This window comes from Somniosus microcephalus, chromosome 8 (genome assembly GCF_052327205.1).
Source record: "Somniosus microcephalus isolate GS21.2 chromosome 8, FLI_Smic_1.0, whole genome shotgun sequence".
NCBI lineage: Eukaryota > Metazoa > Chordata > Chondrichthyes > Squaliformes > Somniosidae > Somniosus > Somniosus microcephalus.
In genome coordinates this window covers 157224349-157242104 of record NC_140994.1, presented here as the reverse complement: position 1 = coordinate 157242104, position 17756 = coordinate 157224349, and positions in this window count along the sequence as shown.

Genomic DNA, 17756 nt, shown 5'->3' with positions numbered 1-17756 from the left:
TTAATGTGAATATGTGTGAAGTGATGCAATTTTGGAGGAACAACTGTAGGATTTGCAAAATTGAAGTTTATATTATAAAGGGTCACATGGCAGAAGAGGCCATGATTTTAAAGACTGTTTTAAAAGAAGCCCAGAAAAAGGGGCATACAAAATGGCCACCATACCACGTGACCGGCTTATTGGGACATTTTAAAATGGTTCCTGCGAATCCTCAGACAGCTTTGTGGATTCAACGCACAGTAAGTTCTGGAAGCCATTTCTGAGAGAATGATACCAGACCCCCACATATACATATGGATTAGATGCAGATCCAGTCAAGATCGGCCTGGAGACAGAGGCCATCTAAATGTTGACCCAGACAAAAGGGGACAATTTCATATTCATGAGAACAGCACCAAGGACTAGATAACGAGATCAGCAGGGCATTAAAAACAATGAAGGTCATTCCAGACCAGAGATGGGCCTTTGCCGGCCATCTGAAATATTTTAAAATATAATAACTACCCCGCTGTGCTCCCAACCCGCCAAAAGTTAAACAAAGACTAACCTGATTTTGGGCGGGAAGTGGAAGCTTCTGAAGGAAAAGTATAATTGGAGGAGTTTGAAGTGGTTGAGTAGTTGAATTGGAGAGTTGAATTCGGCGGTTGTCGAGTTGAGTTGGAGTGGAATCGGAGCTTCTTCGGAGCGGTGGGGTGAGCCTCAGCTTTTCGAGCTCAGCCCTGGAGCGTTGGCAGCCGGCCCAGTTTTTGAGCTGTGTAAAGAAGAGCTGGTTTGGGAGAAGATCAGCGAACTCCTCTCCACCATCGGAGGAAGAAGAAGACTAAGCTGCCATCAAGAAGACCGTTCGAGCCGCCGTCCCGCCCCGGTGTCAAACATCGGGAGATCATCGACCAATCCCAGGCCGTTGACGAAAACGAGAGGCCCTCTCCCAGCTCGGGAGAAGAAACAAAATAAAATGACAGAACCAGCTGGTGTCCAGCCACCCCCGACCCCCACCTCAGGAGAGAGGTGTGTCGCAGCTCGCTGGGGTTCCATGATCCACGAGGAGACGGGACGCCTGAAGGGATCAAAACCCAGACTTGTTTTCAAAACCTTGCACTTCCTAGTTGGATTGGTGAGCATGTTTCTGGCCCTTCACAATCAGATCTAGATAGGTTTAAGGGGGTGGATTTAAGGGTATAATTAACATGAGTTGTTGTCCCTCGATGTTCCGTGTGTTTCCTTATTTCAGGATGATTTTTGTAGAGTATAAGATGCCTGTAGTTGCCTTACTTTGTATTGTGTTGTTATGATTTTTTTGTGTCTTTCCCTCCCATGTACTCTCTTATCTGCTTGCATTTGATTTATTTTTCCTTATGCACTAAAATTTCATTTTGTTTCATCAAACTTGGTCTACAAGAGTTTTCTCTACATTGTAGTTCCTGCCCCAAAGTCCAGAGTATAGAATCTAAGGGGCGAGTGGGTCGAACCACTCAAGGTTTTACTGTGCAAGAGAGAGAGGCCTCTAGAGAGAGAAACCTCTGCGATCTAAAACCCCTTACAGAAAATGGCGACCGTGGCAGGACTCTGGCAACAAGATTGCAATTTAGTAGATCCGAGTTTGAATGGTCGAAGTGCAATGGATGAGAGGATAGCGGATTATGTCTTTGGCAAGGTAAATCTCACTAAGCAGTGGATTTCCGATCTCTTACTGGATGGGCGTCCGGTGGACGCAGCCATTAGGTGGACAGAGAGCAAAGAGCATAAGAAGTCAGTGGAGAAGGCAGTGTGGCTGATGTGTTACAAGAAGCAAGTCCAGATCTTGGACAGAGTCGTTGCAGCACAGGCAGCCAGGATCACAACCCAGGCAGCAGAGATAGCGGAAAAGGCCATGGGTGGGGAAAAACTCATCACAGCGCTTCAAGCGCTAAATCAGGAACGCCAAGTGGTAGCTAGTCAACATCAGGCTAGGATAGAGTATCTGGAGTGCCAGGTTACTGAGGCAAAGATCAATGAAACGAAGATACGGGAGAAAAACACCCGCCTCGCACAACAGCTAAGAGCGCAGGGGGAGAGAGTAGTGGAGGTTAAGGCAGCTTACAAGCTAGGCCTCGAACACGGGTTTGAGAGCACAGACCATGGCCCCTGCCAAAAGACCATAGAGGACCTAAGAACGGCCCTGGTTAAGGCAAAAGGCATGGTGTGTCTCGTCAGCCCGAAAGCCAGTCACATGGACTTTTTAAAGGAATCAAAACAGCCGATTCCAGCTGAGGTAGTTGTGGTACCAGCCACCGAGCCCTCAGCACCGCCGAGCTATAGTGAGACTTGGCCAGAAAAACAGGGGGTCGTAAAAGAGGAGGTAGCCGAGGTGGAATGTGAGAAAGAACAACCACTGGTAGCAAAGCTGGGACCGGCACCAATGTGTCCCGCTCGGCACCAGAGGTTCGGTCCCAACGCCGCCAATGGCGATGTCGGACCCCACCAGAACCAGCTCATGGTGCCCTACGCTGCCCCGCAATTAAGGTCCATGGTGAGCCACCTCACATGACTCACAGTAAAGGGAGATCCCTCGATTCATTTCAGGGAGATAGAGGAAACAGCAGCAATCAATGACTGTGATGAACAGGAACAGGTGAAACTGTTGCTTTTCTCCCTGGATTGCACAATCCTTCAGTGCCTCTCAGATGAGAGTAAGAGGGGAAGGGAAGGGTATACGGATCTCAGGGAGGAAGTTTTAGAAGTGATGGGAGTGGATGACGGTAGTCCGTTTGACCGTGTAGAAGGGACCGTGCAGCTATCTGGAGAACCCCCACGGGTTTTCGCAGAAAGGCTGTGGCCAGTGTATCGTTGCAGCTGTCCGGGTATACCTGAACGGGCTGTAATGAGCGACGAACAGTGGGTTCATTGGCTCCATTGCTTGGTTACCAACAGCTTGCCAGAGATACGGGCCCTAGCCAGATCTTGGTTTGATCCTCAAGGTCCCGTTGTCACAGAGGAAACGGTGCTCCATCAGCTAAATGTTGCGTACAAGAATTGTAGAGGTCAGGAAACACCTCCCCAGAAGGGAAAGGTGCATGAGGCAAAACCCGCAGCCCCAAGCAAGAAGGAGTGGCGTCAGGAGGGGAATCGCCCTGTCCAAGCCAAGCTCAATTGCTACGGGTGTGGAAAGGATGGACATTGGCGCAAGGACTGTAGAAATCTGTGGAAGGATAATAAAGGGAAATTTCCCACAGCCCAAGCCCAAGCCCAGACCGCCGCCCCAGCACCAGCCCAAACCCGAGCCGTAGCTCCTGCTCCAGCACAAGGAGCTGGTGCAGTTATGAATCCCGCTGCGATTGAATCAATCATAGAGACAATGCGGTCTCTGATGATTTCACAGGGGAAATAGCTGTCACCACCGGTCTTGTCGTGCCCGAAACCCCGACCGTTGTGCCCAAATGACTAGAGTTGGCACAGCCCATCTACCTGCGTGCGCTGCGATATGATGTATGGAGACGACCCCTCGTGGAGATGGAAGTGGAGGAGGTAAAAGGGACCTATCTGTTGGATACGGGATCATCGTGCACCGTAATCCACGCAGAAAACCCCACCGCCTCGCCTCTGTCCACCGGGGTCCCATACCTCCTGTCGGGCTTCACGGGCAAAGAACAGGCTGGCGCACATTCCCTTCCCCTCTCCATTCGTTAGGACCACTCCGCACCACGTGGAAGTGTACCCTAATGAAGTGGGAGGTGGGAGGTGGAACGGGAGTCCTGGGGTCTGATTTCTTGGTGGCCCACGGGATCCACGTGGACCTGAAAAATCATTGTCTCTGGGGAGCGGGTACAAATGTGGAAGAGATAGAAAGTGTTAAGGAAAACCCAACGAAGGCGCGGGTTGGCCGGCGAGAAGTAAAATTCTTGGGTCCAACCCTATGCGCTGGCGAGAGAGCCATAGACCAAGAGGATAGACCGGAATTGGTGAAAAATCCACCGGTCCACGCCAGTCGCACAGTAGAGGTGTCCTGACGCAACAAGTGGTTTCACATAAGACGGTGCAAACTGTTTAAACCAGGTGCAAGAGCATCAGCAACTGAAGCCAGGTCTGAGGGTAAAGATCCTCAACCTGAGGCGTGCGATGAGTCACAGACCACACAAGCTGGTGTTGTAACCTGCTTGGAAGGAGAAGCTGCCCCGCCCACCTGGGGGGAGGCTTCCCCTATGGCCTGGGACTCAGACGAGGAGGGGCCCGAACAACAAGGTCCCGCCCTCGACACGATTCTGGAGGAGGTGGAGTCGGAGGACGGAGGTCCCGCCCTCGACTCGAGCGTGGGGGAGGTAGAAATTGGGCGCGGAGATCTTCCACCTGTAGGGACAGGTGAGGAGGAGTCGTCTGCCACAGACCCAAATCCCGAAGGGGCGGAACCTGAGGGGAGGGAGCCGAATCCCACAGTCGTGGAAGAGCCACGGGCTGAGAGAGCTAAAGTCCCACCCGAAGGTCTACTCGCCAAGGAAGCCTGCCCGAGTCCCAAAGGGGCGGAGCCTGAGGGGAGGGAGCCAAAGCCCACAGTCGTGGAAGAGCCACGGGCTGTGAGAGCTAAGGTCCCACCCGAAGGTCCACTCGCTAAGGGAGCCACGCCCAAAGTACCTCTTCGCAGGTCGACTCGAACGCCTCAGCCGGTAAAACCTTGGCCCGATTCCCCCGCTCCCAGTAAAGACCGACTTGAGAAATCCTTGACAAAATGCAGTCCCCGATTAACAGCAAAATGCTGCGGGGAACCCAAGCCACAGGTCACTGCAGCCCCGCCACAGGGAGCGGCGAGCTGCAGTCCAATCAGAGATTAGGCAAGCCACCCGGGGACGGGCGGCACTGTACATAAGTTAAGTTAAGTTTAAGTTTAAGGTGTGTAAATATTAAGATGATTAGAGTTTAAGTAGTTTTGAAATCTGCCCAGTATGTGTGTAGTTTGGATCGAGGTCGAAAGACCCGATCATGCCATCACCTAAGCCAGAATCTCTTGGGAGCCTGGCTATATTGTTTAATCTGTTGCAGGATCTAGAAAGGATGGGAGGGATCCTCGTCGCATTCATGATGATCGGATGGAGCTGGGCCTATCGGGGCCGCACTAAGGACTCCACAATTTACGGGTGCTCTGGCAACAGAGGCCCCGTCGCGACTGATGGAACTGGCCCACGGGACGCGGAAGAGACTGCTGTCTACTTCCATGAAGGAAGATGGCCAGGCTGGCTGGGGTCGAACTCGACTGAATACTCCAGCCAGGCGGGGTTTGCATACAGAGAAACATCTCTGATGTGCCCCAGGGTGAGGGTCATCGCACCCAGGATCAGCGTCACCGCTGGGAGGAAGATTTGCCTTGTTTGCAACGGATGGGTACCTTTGGATCGTTGGTGGTGGCTGCACAAGTTGAGCAGCACCATGAAGAACTCCACTGTGGAGTGGGAGAGACTGGGTAACAACACCCATCGGATCATTACGGTGACTCATGGGGGGTTGAGTGTCTGTTGGGACAAATGGTGGGAACCAGATGAGGGGATCTACATCTGTATGTGGGCTTCAGAACGCGCTTGCCCCACAGGCGTCTCCATCATTTTCCAAAGGCAGTGGCAGGATGCTGGACAAGGAATGAGGTGGGACGTCAGCACATGGGCGTGCGGAGTCCCATACTCTCAGATCCCAGTAAATGCCACTGAGCTCATCACCCGAACCCGCAAGCCCCTGCCCACAATTCCGGTAGCCAAAGCCCTCAAGGAAGGGTGCCCCACCACAACAAAGGGACCCGGGAACGGATTGGTATTGGTACCCACAGGTCAGATACTGTACCAAGGGGTCCACTACGCGGTGGCTTCGGTGATTTTAAACCTCACCGAGGTGCACTTGCCCGAGTGGTGCCCCAGGGAAACGGAGCAATTGTACCAGGTCCTGTTAACAAACATGTTTAAACAGTTTTATGAATTCGACTTTGCCGATGTCGACAGAGCCGAATTGTACACCACACCACATGAGGTCTTGGACAGGATAGGGAGGCAAAGAAGGGGTGCAGTAAATGATATTTTCACAGCTTTTAATACAGGAACTTCCGTCATCAACACACTGGATGATGTGGAGCTGCAAACCCAGATCAATGGTTTGAAAACACAGTTGATAAAGATACTGACTGATGAGAATAAGGTAGTGGGTTCTGAGTTACATGAGGACCAGGCCATGACACTACACTTAAAAGAGATTATAGCTGAGCTGGAGAAACACGCCAGAACGGTAAATGCTCTCATCAGGGAGGATCGGAATGCATCCAATCAGGCTGCGCAGAACGAACCTTGTGTGCTGTATGGGGCGTGGTTATTGGGCGAGGGCCGCAGTAACCTGGAGGATTTGAAACAAGGTTTAGTCCCCTCCTGGCTCAGCAACAAGCACCTGGCAGCCCTCCACCCTTTTGAGAATGCATTGAGTCCGTGCCAGCTCAGACTAGCCTCAGAGGCCTACCCAGTCCCAGTGGACTGTGGACGGTCTAATCACACCACTATGGGTATAGTGGTAAGGATGCCGGTGATGGGTAAGACAGCTAAACCCACCCCGGTATACAGGGTGGAGAACATTGGAGTCATTCAGGGGGGTGCGCACATTCGCTACACAGGGGTCCCACCTTATGTCATTCGATGGGAGCATGCAATGATGGGTACTGACCTCTCGGGGTGCCGGAGCTGGGGAGCACACATCATCCTGTGTCCCCAGCACTTGAATGCCCATTCAAAACCACAGTGCGGGTTCAGAACTGCTAGCGCGAAGCCTATAAATTGCACCATGGAGGCAATGGCACAAGGCCATGTGCCCCCGCAGGTGGCATATATAGGAGGTGGGACATACTGTGTCACCACTGCAGTGCCCCACTACCAGCATGGACAGCACGGTTGGTGTCCGGTTAGTGACAACAGCTTCTGTTTCAAACCCAGGGCAGAAGTTCAAGTGGCCTAAGAGCGAATTGTCCCCATTCCTGAACCTTCCACTGTTCACATCACTGTTAAAGAGAATTTCACCGATTTGCAGCGATTCGTTGCACATTTTGGGTATATCATTCCCCCTCTCCCTGAACACCTCACCAAGATATTAAAAGCCGTTGTTGTTTCACAGAAACACTTCTACACACTGGAGCAGAAGACTTTAGAGGTAAGGGCTGACATATTGGACATAGTGACCCCACCGTGGTGGGACCAGTTCACTAATATAGAAGTCCCTTCTTGGATTAGGATAGCCTCCCACATTCTTGTAGTGTGCCAGGTTGTCATTGTAGTTTATTTGCTGTTTGTACACTGCAAAAAGACCAAACATTCGCATAAGTACGAGAATAGAGGGGAATGGAGGGAGCATTATGTGCGGGTAGAAGAAGAGACACCCGTTTAGATTTTTACTGCTTTGTATAAAGTTAAAGTTTTCCCTCCCTCCTCTGTATTATTTTTGACATGTATTCATGTGCATTTTTGATTTTTCGTGTGTGTACTTTATTTTCTTCTTATTGAAGTTTATTAGATGTGTTGTTATTATTAAAAGGTAGTGTGAATGCACCAGGTGATGTAGTGGTGTAAGGCCCCCCTCCATGCCTGGAAGTAAGTTGTCAGATTCTAACTCAAAGGTATTGCCATCTGTAGATGCTCAATGTACACTAGATATTTTTCTGAAATGGGAAATGCATGTGTCGTGGGGTCATAGATAGGTAAATACTGGGGATGGTTTGATTGTGGAAAGTCAGAAAATTTTGCTCACCCAGAATTATGATACTTCAAGCAAGTTACAGTATCATCAGGGGGGAGTGTAGGATTTGCAAAATTGAAGTTTATATTATACAGGGTCACATGGCAGAAGAGGCCATGATTTTTAAAGACTGTTTTAAAAGAAGCCCAGAAAAAGGGGCAGACAAAATGGCCACCATACCACATGACCGGCTTATTGGGACATTTTAAAATGGTTCCTGCGAATCCTCAGACAGCTTTGTGGATTCAACTCACAATAAGTTCTGGAAGCCGTTTCTGAGAGAACGAAACCAGATCCCCACATATACATATGGATTAGATGCAGATCCAGTCAAGATCGGCCTGGAGACAGAGGCCATCTAAATGTTGACCCAGACAAAAGGGGACAATTTCATATTCATGAGAACAGCACCAAGGACTAGATAACGAGATCAGCAGGACATTAAAAACAATGAAGGTCATTCCAGACCAGAGATGGGCCTTTACCGGCCATCTAAAATATTTTCAAATATAATAACTACCCCGCTGTGCTCCCAGCCCGCCAAAAGTTAAACAAAGACTAACCTGATTTTGGGCGGGAAGTGGAAGCTTCTGAAGGAAAAGTATAATTGGAGGAGTTTGAAGTGGTTTAGTAGTTGAATTGGAGAGTTGAATTCGGCGGTTGTCGAGTTGAGTTGGAGTGGAATTGGAGCTTCTTCGGAGCGGTGGGGTGAGCCTCAGCTTTTCGAGCTCAGCCCTGGAGCGTTGGCAGCCAGCCCAGTTTTTGAGCTAGGTAAAGAGGAGCTGGTGTGGGAGAAGATCAGCGAACTCCTCTCCACCATCGGAGGAAGAAGAAGAAGACTAAGCCGCCATCAAGAAGACCGTTCGAGCCGGCGTCCCGCCCCGGGGTCAAACATCGGGAGATCATCGACCAACCCCGGGCTGTTGACAAAAACGAGAGGCCCTCTCCCGGCTCGGGAGAAGAGACAAAATAAAATGACAGAACCAGCCGGTGTCCAGCCACCCCCGACCCCCACCTCAGGAGAGAGGTGTGGCGCAGCTCGCTGGGGCTCCACGATCCATGAGGAGACGGGACGCCTGAAGGGATCAAAACCCAGACTTGTTTTCAAAACCTTGCACTTCCTAGTTGGATTGGTGAGCGTGTTTCTGGCCCTTCACAATCAGATCTAGATAGGTTTAAGGGGGTGGATTTAAGGGTACAATTAACATGAGTTGTTGTCCCTCGATGTTCCGTGTGTTTCCTCATTTCAGGATGAGTTTTGTAGAGTATAAGATGCCTGTAGTTGCCTTAGTTAGTATTGTGTCATTATGATTTGTTTGTATTTTTCCCTCCCATGTACTCTCTTATCTGCTTGCATTTGATTTATTTTTCCTTATGCAATAAAATTTCATTTTGTTTCATCAAACTTGGTCTACAAGAGTTTTCTCTACATTGTAGTTCCTGCCCCAAAGTCCAGAGTATAGAATCTAAGGGGCGAGTGGGTCGAACCACTCAAGGTTTTACTGTGCAAGAGAGAGAGGCCTCTAGAGAGAGAAACCTCTGCGATCTAAAACCCCTTACAAAACATAGAAAACAATATAATCTAAATGGTACTGCATTGAGTGTGGTGCAAGAACAGAGGGACCTGGAGGTACATATTCACAAATCTTTGAAGGTAACAGGGCAAGTTGATAAGGTGGTTAAGAAAGCATATGGGATACTTGACTTAGTAAATAGGGGCATTGCATACAAAACAAGGAAGTTATGCTAAACCTTTACAAACCACTCCTTAGGCCACAACTTTAAAAAAATTATTTCATAGGATGTGGGCATCACTAGCAAGGCCAGCATTTATTGCCCATCCCTAATTGCCGTTGAGACGGTGGTGGTGAGCCACCTTCTTGAACCGCTGCAGTCCGTGTAGTGAAGGTACTCCCACAGTGCTGTTAGGGAGGGAGTTCCAGGATTTGACCCAGTGATGATGAAGGATCGGCGATATACTTCCAAGTCAGGATGGTGTCTGACTTGGAGGGGAACTTGGAGGTGGTCGTGTTCCCATGCACCTGCTGCCCTTGTCCTTCTAGGTGGAAGAGGTTGCGGGTTTGGGAGGTGCTGCCGAAGAAGCCTTGGGGAGTTGCTGCAGTGTATCTTGTAGATGGTACACACTGCAGCCACGGTACGCTGGTGGTAGAGGGAATGAATGTTTAAGGTGGTGGATAGGGTGCCAATCAAGTGGACTGCTTTGTTCTGGATGGTGATGAGCTTCTTGAGTATTGTTGGAGCTGCACTCATCCAGTGGGATGGAGTTGAGGACACTCGTGTCGAAGACAGAGTCGTAGCTAGGGAGATCTTTGAAGTGCTCCTTCCCGTGGGCACTAACTGCCTCTCTGTCCTTGATGAGTACCTCTCCGCTCTTGGCCCACAGTGGGGAAGGGCCTTGGGTGTTTGGGCCATAGATGGTCTTGACTGCGCTAAAGAATCCACGCACGTTGTGGTTGTCGGCTCTATCCCACAGCATGCCACCCACCACCATCTCAGCACAACCCCAGCCCGGCATGAGGTTGAAAAGGCCATCCGACAACTGAAGAACAACAAGGCCTCAGGAGCAGATGGAATCCCCGCCGAGGCACTAAAGCATGGCGGAGAAGCACTACTGTCACGAATTCATGAACTAATTTCTCTTATCTGGAAGGAGGAGAGCATGCCAGGGGATCTCAGAGATGCCGTAATTGTGACCATCTTCAAGAAAGTTGACAAGTCTGATTGCAGTAATTACACAGGAGTTTCCCTGCTGTCTGCCAGAGGGAAAGTCATCGCATGAATCCTCCTCAATCGTCTTCTCCCAGTGGCCGAAGAGCTCCTCCCAGAGTCGCAATGCGGATTCCGCCCAATAAGGGGCACAATGGACATGATCTTCACCACATGTCATTAAAAGAGAAATGCAGGGTACTGCACCAACTGCTGCGCATGGCCTTCTTTGATCTCACAAAGGCCTTTGACACAGTCAACTGTGAGGGATTATGGAGTGTCCTCCTCAAATTCGGCTGCCCTCAAAAGTTTGTCACTATCCTCCATCTGCTTCACGGCGACATGCAAGCCGTGATCCTGACCAATGGTTCCACCACAGACCCAATTCACGTACGAACCGGGGTCAAGCAAGGCTGTGTCATCGCACCAACGCTCTTCTCAATCTTCCTTGCTGCAATGCTCCATCTCACCCTCAGTAAGCTCCCCACTTTAGTGGAGCTAATTTACAGAACAAATGGGAAACTGTTCAACCTCTGTCGCCTCCAGTCCAGATCCAAGGTCATCCCATCCTCTGTCGTTGAATTACAGTATGCAGACGACATTTGCATCTGCGCTCACTTGGAGGCCAAACTCCAAACCATCGTCAACACCTTCACCGAAGCGTAAAAGAGCATGGGCCTTACACTAAACCTCCGTAAGACAAAGGTCCTCTACCAACCTGCCCCCACCACACAGTACTGCCCCCCGATTATCAAAATCCACGACAAGGACTTGGACAACGTGGACCACTTTCCATACCTCGGGAGCCTACTGTCAACAAGGGCAGACATCGACGACGAAGTCCAACACTGCCTTCAGTGCGCCAGTGCAGCCTTCGGTCGCCTGAGGAAGAGAGTGTTTGAAGACCAGGACCTCAAACCCAGCACTAAGCTCATGGCCTACAGAGCAGCAGTGATACCCGCCCTGCTGTATGCCTCAGAGACATGGACCATGTACAGCAGGCATCTCAAATCACTGGAGAGGTACAACCAATGCTGCCTCCGCAAGATCCTGCAAATCCATTGGCAGGATAGGTGCACAAATGTCGGTGTTCTTGCTCAGGCCAACATCCCCAGCATCGAAGCTTTGACCACGCTCGATCAGCTCCGATGGACGGGTCACATTGTCCACATGCCCGATACGAGACTCCCAAAACAAGCGTTCTACTCGGAGCTCCGGCACAGCAAGAGAGCCCCAGGTGGGCAGAGGAAACACTTCAAGGACACCCTCAAAGCCTCCTTGAAAAAGTGTAACATCCCCACCGACACCTGGGACTCCCTGGCCCAAGACCGCACAAAGTGGAGGAGAAGCATCCGGGAAGGCGCCGAACACCTCGAGTCTCTTCGTCGGGAGCAAGCGGAAGCCAAGCGCAGGCAGTGCAAGGAGCGCACGTCAACCCAAGCACCCCACCCACCCACCCCTTCAACCACTGTCTGCCCCACCTGTGACAGAGACTGTAGGTCCCGCATTGGACTAATCAGTCACCTGCAAACTCATTTTTAATGTGGAAGCAAGTCATCCTCGGTTCCGAGGGACTGCCTAAGAAGAAGAAGACTCATCCAGGCAAGTGGAGAGTATTCCATCACACTCCTTACTTGTGCCTTGTAGATGGTGGAAAGGGTTTGGGAGTCAGGACGTGAGGCATTCGCCACAGAATACCTGGCCTCCGACCTGTTTTTTTCCCCACAGTATTTTTGTAGCTGGTCCAGTTAAGTTTCTGGTCAATGGTGACCCCCAAGATGTTGATGGTGGTGGATTTGGAGATGGTAATGCCGTTGAATGTCAAGAGGCGGTGGTTAAACTCTCGCTTGTTGGATATAGTCATTGCCTGGCACTTCTGTGGTGTGAATGTTACCTGCCACTTTTCAGCCCAACCCATCGTCAAGGTCTTGTTGCATGCAAGCATGGACTGCTTCATTAGCTGAGGAGTTGTGAATGGCACTGAACATTGTGCAGCTGGAGTATTATGTACAATTCTGGGCACCATACTTTATGAAGGATGTCAAGCCCTTGGAGAGGGTACAGATGAGGTTTCCCAGGATAATACCAGGGATGAGGGACTTCAGTTATGTGGAAAGATTGGAGAAGTTGGGATTGGTTCCTTAGAGCAGGAAAGGTTAAGGAGTGACCTAATAGACATATGCACAATTATGAGGAGTTTTGATAGAGTAAGTAGGGAGAAAATATTTCCTCTGGCAAGTGGGTTGGTAACCAGAGGTCATAGATTTAAAATAATTGGCAAAAGAACTAGAGGGGAAATGAGGGGAATGTTTTTCACACAGAGGCTTGTTAAGATCTGGAATGCACTACCTGAAAGGATGGTGGAAGCAGATTCCATAGGAACTTTCAAAAGGCAATTGGACATGTACTTGAAGATGACTATTTTGCAGGGTTATGGGGAGAAAGCTGGGGTGTGAGACTAAATTGAATGGCTCTTTCAAAGAGCCGTCACAGGCACGACGGGCCGAATGGCCTCCTTGTGTGCTGTAAGATTCTATGAATGCAACATAATAGGAATTTAATCAATTCTGAAATATGAAAGATCAATCGGTGCATGTGTGGGCGGGCCTTATCGTTCTGAACCGAGGCGAGTCGCCGCCATCTTGATTCCAAACTTTTCATTTCTTTTTCCCGCTTTCTGCGTGTTTCTTTTCAAATCTACATTTCCAGCAAAAAAAAAGTTGCTTTTAAAAGACAAATTGTTTTTTAAAAAAGTTAATTAATTTGTAAATCTTTTGTCTAACCTCTATAATTTTCCTACCTTTCACCGTCTTTCTAGGCCTCAAAGCCTGGGCGTCTGTTGACCAGCCACGCCCGAGCTAGGCGCCTCCCGTTGCGCTGAACAAGCGGCTCGCGATCGCCGCCATCTTTGTGAAGGCTGGAGGGGGCAGGCCTGAGCCGAGCGTCGTCACCGCTGCCATGTTAGTAAAGGCGGGTGGGGCAGGAGTCAGCGTGCGCGACTTGAGTCCGGCTGGGCCTCATGCGGTAGGTTGCGCGGCGGCGTCTCTCTCTCGGCTCTTAAAGCCGGCTCGGGTGGGGGGCGGGGCTCGGGAGATCGGGCCTCCGGAGATCGGCGGGCGGGGGGGCAAGCCTCGAGAGATTGGGGGGGGGCGAGCCTCGGGAGATGGGGGGGCGGGGCTCGGGAGATCGGGCCTCGTGAGATCCGGGCCTCGGGGGGGGGCGGGGCGCGGGACATCAGGGGGCAGGGCTTGGGACATCAGGGGGCGGGGCTCGGGACATCGGGGGGCGGGGCTCGGGACATCGGGGGGTGGGGGCTCGGGACATCGGGGGGCGGGGCTCGGGACATCGGGGGGGCGGGGCTCGGGAGATCGGGCCTCGGGAGTTCGGCACTCGGGAGATCGGGGGGGCGGGGGCGCGGGGCTTGGGAGATCGTGCCTCGTGAGATCGGGCCTCGGGAGGGCGGGGCTCGGGACATCGGGGGGCGGGGCTCGGGGACTACCCCCCTCCCCCCCTCCTCCCCCCTCTCCCCTCCCCCTCCCCTCCCCCCTTCCCTCCTCCTTCCCCCTCCCCTTCCCCTGCCCCCCCTTCCCCTCCTCCCTCCTCCTCCCCTCCCCCCCTTCCTCGCCCCCCCTCCCCCCCTCCCCACCTCTCCCCCCTCCCCTCCCCCTCCCCTCCACCCCCTCCCCTCCCCCCTCCCCTCCCCTCCCCTCTCCCCTCTCCTCCCCCTCCCTCCTCCCCCCCTCCCCATACCCCTCCCCTCCCCCCTCCCCTCCCCTTCCCCCCTCTTCCGCCCAATCTTCCCCCCTCTTCCCCCCCTCTCCCCCCCTTCCCCGCCCTTACCCCCAGTCGCTCTCTCTCTTCCCCCCAGTCGCTCTCTCCTTCCCCCCAGTCGCTCTCTCTTCCACCCAGTCGCGCTCTCTCTTCCCCCCAGTCGCTCTCTCTCTTCCCCTCAGTCGCTCTCTCTCTTCCCCCCAGTCGCTCTCTCTCTTCCACCCAGTTGCGCTCTCTCTTCCCCCCAGTCACTCTCTCTCTTCCCCCAGTCGCTCTCTCTCTCTCTTCCCAACAACAACATGCCCTCAAAAGACCCTCGGCACCGGCCGGCACTTCAGCTAGTCTATATATATAAAGCGGTCAATCTGTCTGTCTGTCATTCCGTCTGTCTGTCTGTATTGTATAAACTCAAAAGTTATGGAGCGTGCCTACACGTGTGTTACATCGAAAGAAAGCTTACGATTCCAGAACCGTCTTAAGCGTATTTACGTTTCGGCCAGACAAAAATTGCGCCCGCGGTATGCAAAAAACTTTCAACATTCCGCTCATTATCCGCTCATTAGCATCAAGTGACTTCGAGGTCGAGCAATTGTAACGGTCGAGCGACCCGACGGTCGACCAATTGCTGCGTGGCAGGGGCGGGTTCCTGGCGCGTGCGAGCGGGCCCTCCTAGAGTCGAGCGATGGGACGATTGACCAATCCTACGATTCACGTGACCTGACGGTCCACCAATCGGTGCGTGTGTGGGCGGGCCTTATCGTTCTGAACCGAGGTGAGTCGCCGCCATCTTGATTCCAAACTTTTCATTTCTTTTTCCTGCTTTCTACGTGTTTCTTTTCAAATCTACATTTCCAGCAAAAAAAAGTTGCTTTTAAAAGACAAATTGTTGTAAAAAAAAGTTAATTAATTTGTAAATCTTTTGTCTAACATCTAGAATTTTCCTACCTTTAACCGTTTTTCCAGGCCTGTAAGCCTGGGCCTCTGTTGCCCAGCCACGCCCGAGCTAGGCACTTCCCGTCGCGCTGAACAAGCGGCTCGCGATCGCCGCCATCTTTGTGAAGGCTGGAGGAGGCGGGCCTGAGCCGAGCGTCGCCACCACCGCCATCTTAGTAAAGGCAGGTGGGGCAGGAGTCAGCGCGCGTGACTTGAGTCCGGCCGGGCCTCACGCGGTAGGTTGCGCGGCAGCGTCTCTCTCTCTGCTCTTGAAGCAGGCTCGGGCGGGGGGCGGGGCTCGGGAGTTCGGGCCTCGGGAGATTGGGGGGGGCGCGAGCCTCGGGAGATCGGGGGGGGCAGGGCTCGGGAGATCGGGCCTCGGGAGATCGGCGCTCAGAGATCGGGGGCGGGGCGCGGGGCTCGGGAGATCGGGCCTCGTGAGATCGGGCCTCGGGAGGGTGGGGCTCGGGACATTGGGGGGGCCGGGGCTCGGGGACTCCCCCTCCCCCCCTCTCCCCCCCTCACCCCCCTCCCTCCCCCTCCCCCTCCCCTTCCCCCTCCCCTTCCCTCCCCCTCCCCCCCATCCCCCCACTCCCTCCCCCCCATCCACCCCCTCCCACCCCTCCCTCCCCCCCCACCGGGCACTTCAGCTAGTATCTATATATCTATCTATCTATATCTATATATATCTATATTATATTTATAGGCCTAGAAATTGAGTGGGGTTAGCGCCCAATTAGCGGCGCTGGAGGGCATTGCGCTGGAATTATAGCCGTTTCTGAAATTGACTTGAGCCTTACCATCGGCATTAGCCGGTAGCGCTGCACCGGCACCGATGACGTCATCGGTGTGCGCAGCGTCCCGGTTGCCGTGGTAACCCGGCCCCAAGCCCAAATTCAGTTGCGCCCGCCTCGCCCGTGGCAGGCGCAACCAACGATTGTGGAAAGGGTTTCTTACACGCCCTTTGCGCCGGCGCATAAGGTGGAGCGGCGGCCGGCCGCGTTCCCGGCGGCCGCCTGCCCGCACCTCCCTTCCTGGACTCCTGCATCACCCCCCCCGTGGCCCTGATGTGTGTGTGCTGCGAGCCCGGCACTTCCCCGAGGTGCCGGGCTCAGATGTCGGGGGAATCCGCCGGTCAGTTGTCGGCTGCAGGCAGCTCCTCCTTAACAGAAGGAGGAGGCCTGCAGTTCCCCAGCCTGCCGCACCGCATCGGGTGCCGCAGCGGGGGATTAGCGCCGAAAAACCCAATTGAACGCCCGTTTTGAGGCGCTAAAACCCTCCTTTAGCGCCCGCCGCCGTCTGGGCCCGGCGCAACCGAATTTTCGTCGGGCGCTGCCGCATTAACGCTGGCGCAAAATTTCTGGCGCTACAGCCCTGGCGAACCCACAACCCAATTTCTAGGCCATAAAGCGGTTCTTCTGTCTGTCATTCCGTCTGTCTGTCTGTCTGTATTGAATAAACTCGAAAGTTATAGAGTATACCTACATGTGTGTTACATCAAAAGAAAGCTTACGATTCCAGAACCGTCATAAGCGTATTTACGTTTCGGCCACACAAAAATTGCACCCGCGGTATCCAAAAAACGTTCAACATTCCGCTCATTATCCGCTTATTAGCATCGAGTGACGTCGAGGTTGACCAATCCTATGGTCGAGTGACCCGACGGTCGACCAATCGCTGCGTGGCGGGGGCGGGTTCCTGGCGCTTGCGGGCGAGCCCTCCTAGAGTCGAGTGACGGGACGATTGACCAATCCTACGATTCACGTGACCTGACGGTCCACCAATCGGTGCGTGTGTGGGCGGGCCTTATCGTTCTGAACCGAGGTGAGTCGCCGCCATCTTGATTCCAAACTTTTCATTTCTTTTTCCCGCTTTCTGCGTGTTTCTTTTCAAATCTACATTTCCAGCAAAAAAAAAGTTGCTTTTGAAACACAAATTGTTTTTTAAAAAAGTTAATTAATTTGTAAATCTTTTCTGTAACATCTAGAATTTTCCTACCTTTAACCGTTTTTCCAGGCCTGTAAGCCTGGGCCTCTGTTGCCCAGCCACGCCCGAGCTAGGCACCTCCCGTCACGCTGAACAAGCGGCTCACGATCTCTGCCATCTTTGTGAAGGCTGGAGGGGGTGGGCCTGAGCCGAGCGTCGCCACCCAGCTGCCATGTTAGTAAAGGCGGGTGGGGCAGGAGTCAGCGTGCGCGACTTGAGTCCGGCCGGGACTCACGCGGTAGGTTGCGCGGCGGCGTCTCGCTCTCTGCTCTTGAAGCCGGCTCGGGTGGGGGGCTGGGCTCGGGAGATCGGGCCTCCGGTGATCGGAGGGGGGGGACGAGCCTCGGGAGATCGGGGGGGGGGGCGGGGCTCGGGAGATCGGGCCTCGGGAGATCGGCGCTCGGGAGATCAGGGGCGGGGCGCGGGGCTCGGGAGATTGGGCCTCGTGAGATCGGGCCTCGGGAGGGCAGGGCTTGGGACATCGGAGGCGGGGCTCGGGGACTCACCTCCTCCCCCCTCCCTCCCCTCCCCCCTCCCCTCCTCTTCCCCCCCTCCCCCTCCCCCTCCCCTTCCCCCCTCCCCTCCCACCCTCCCCCTCCCCTCCCCCTCCCTCCCCC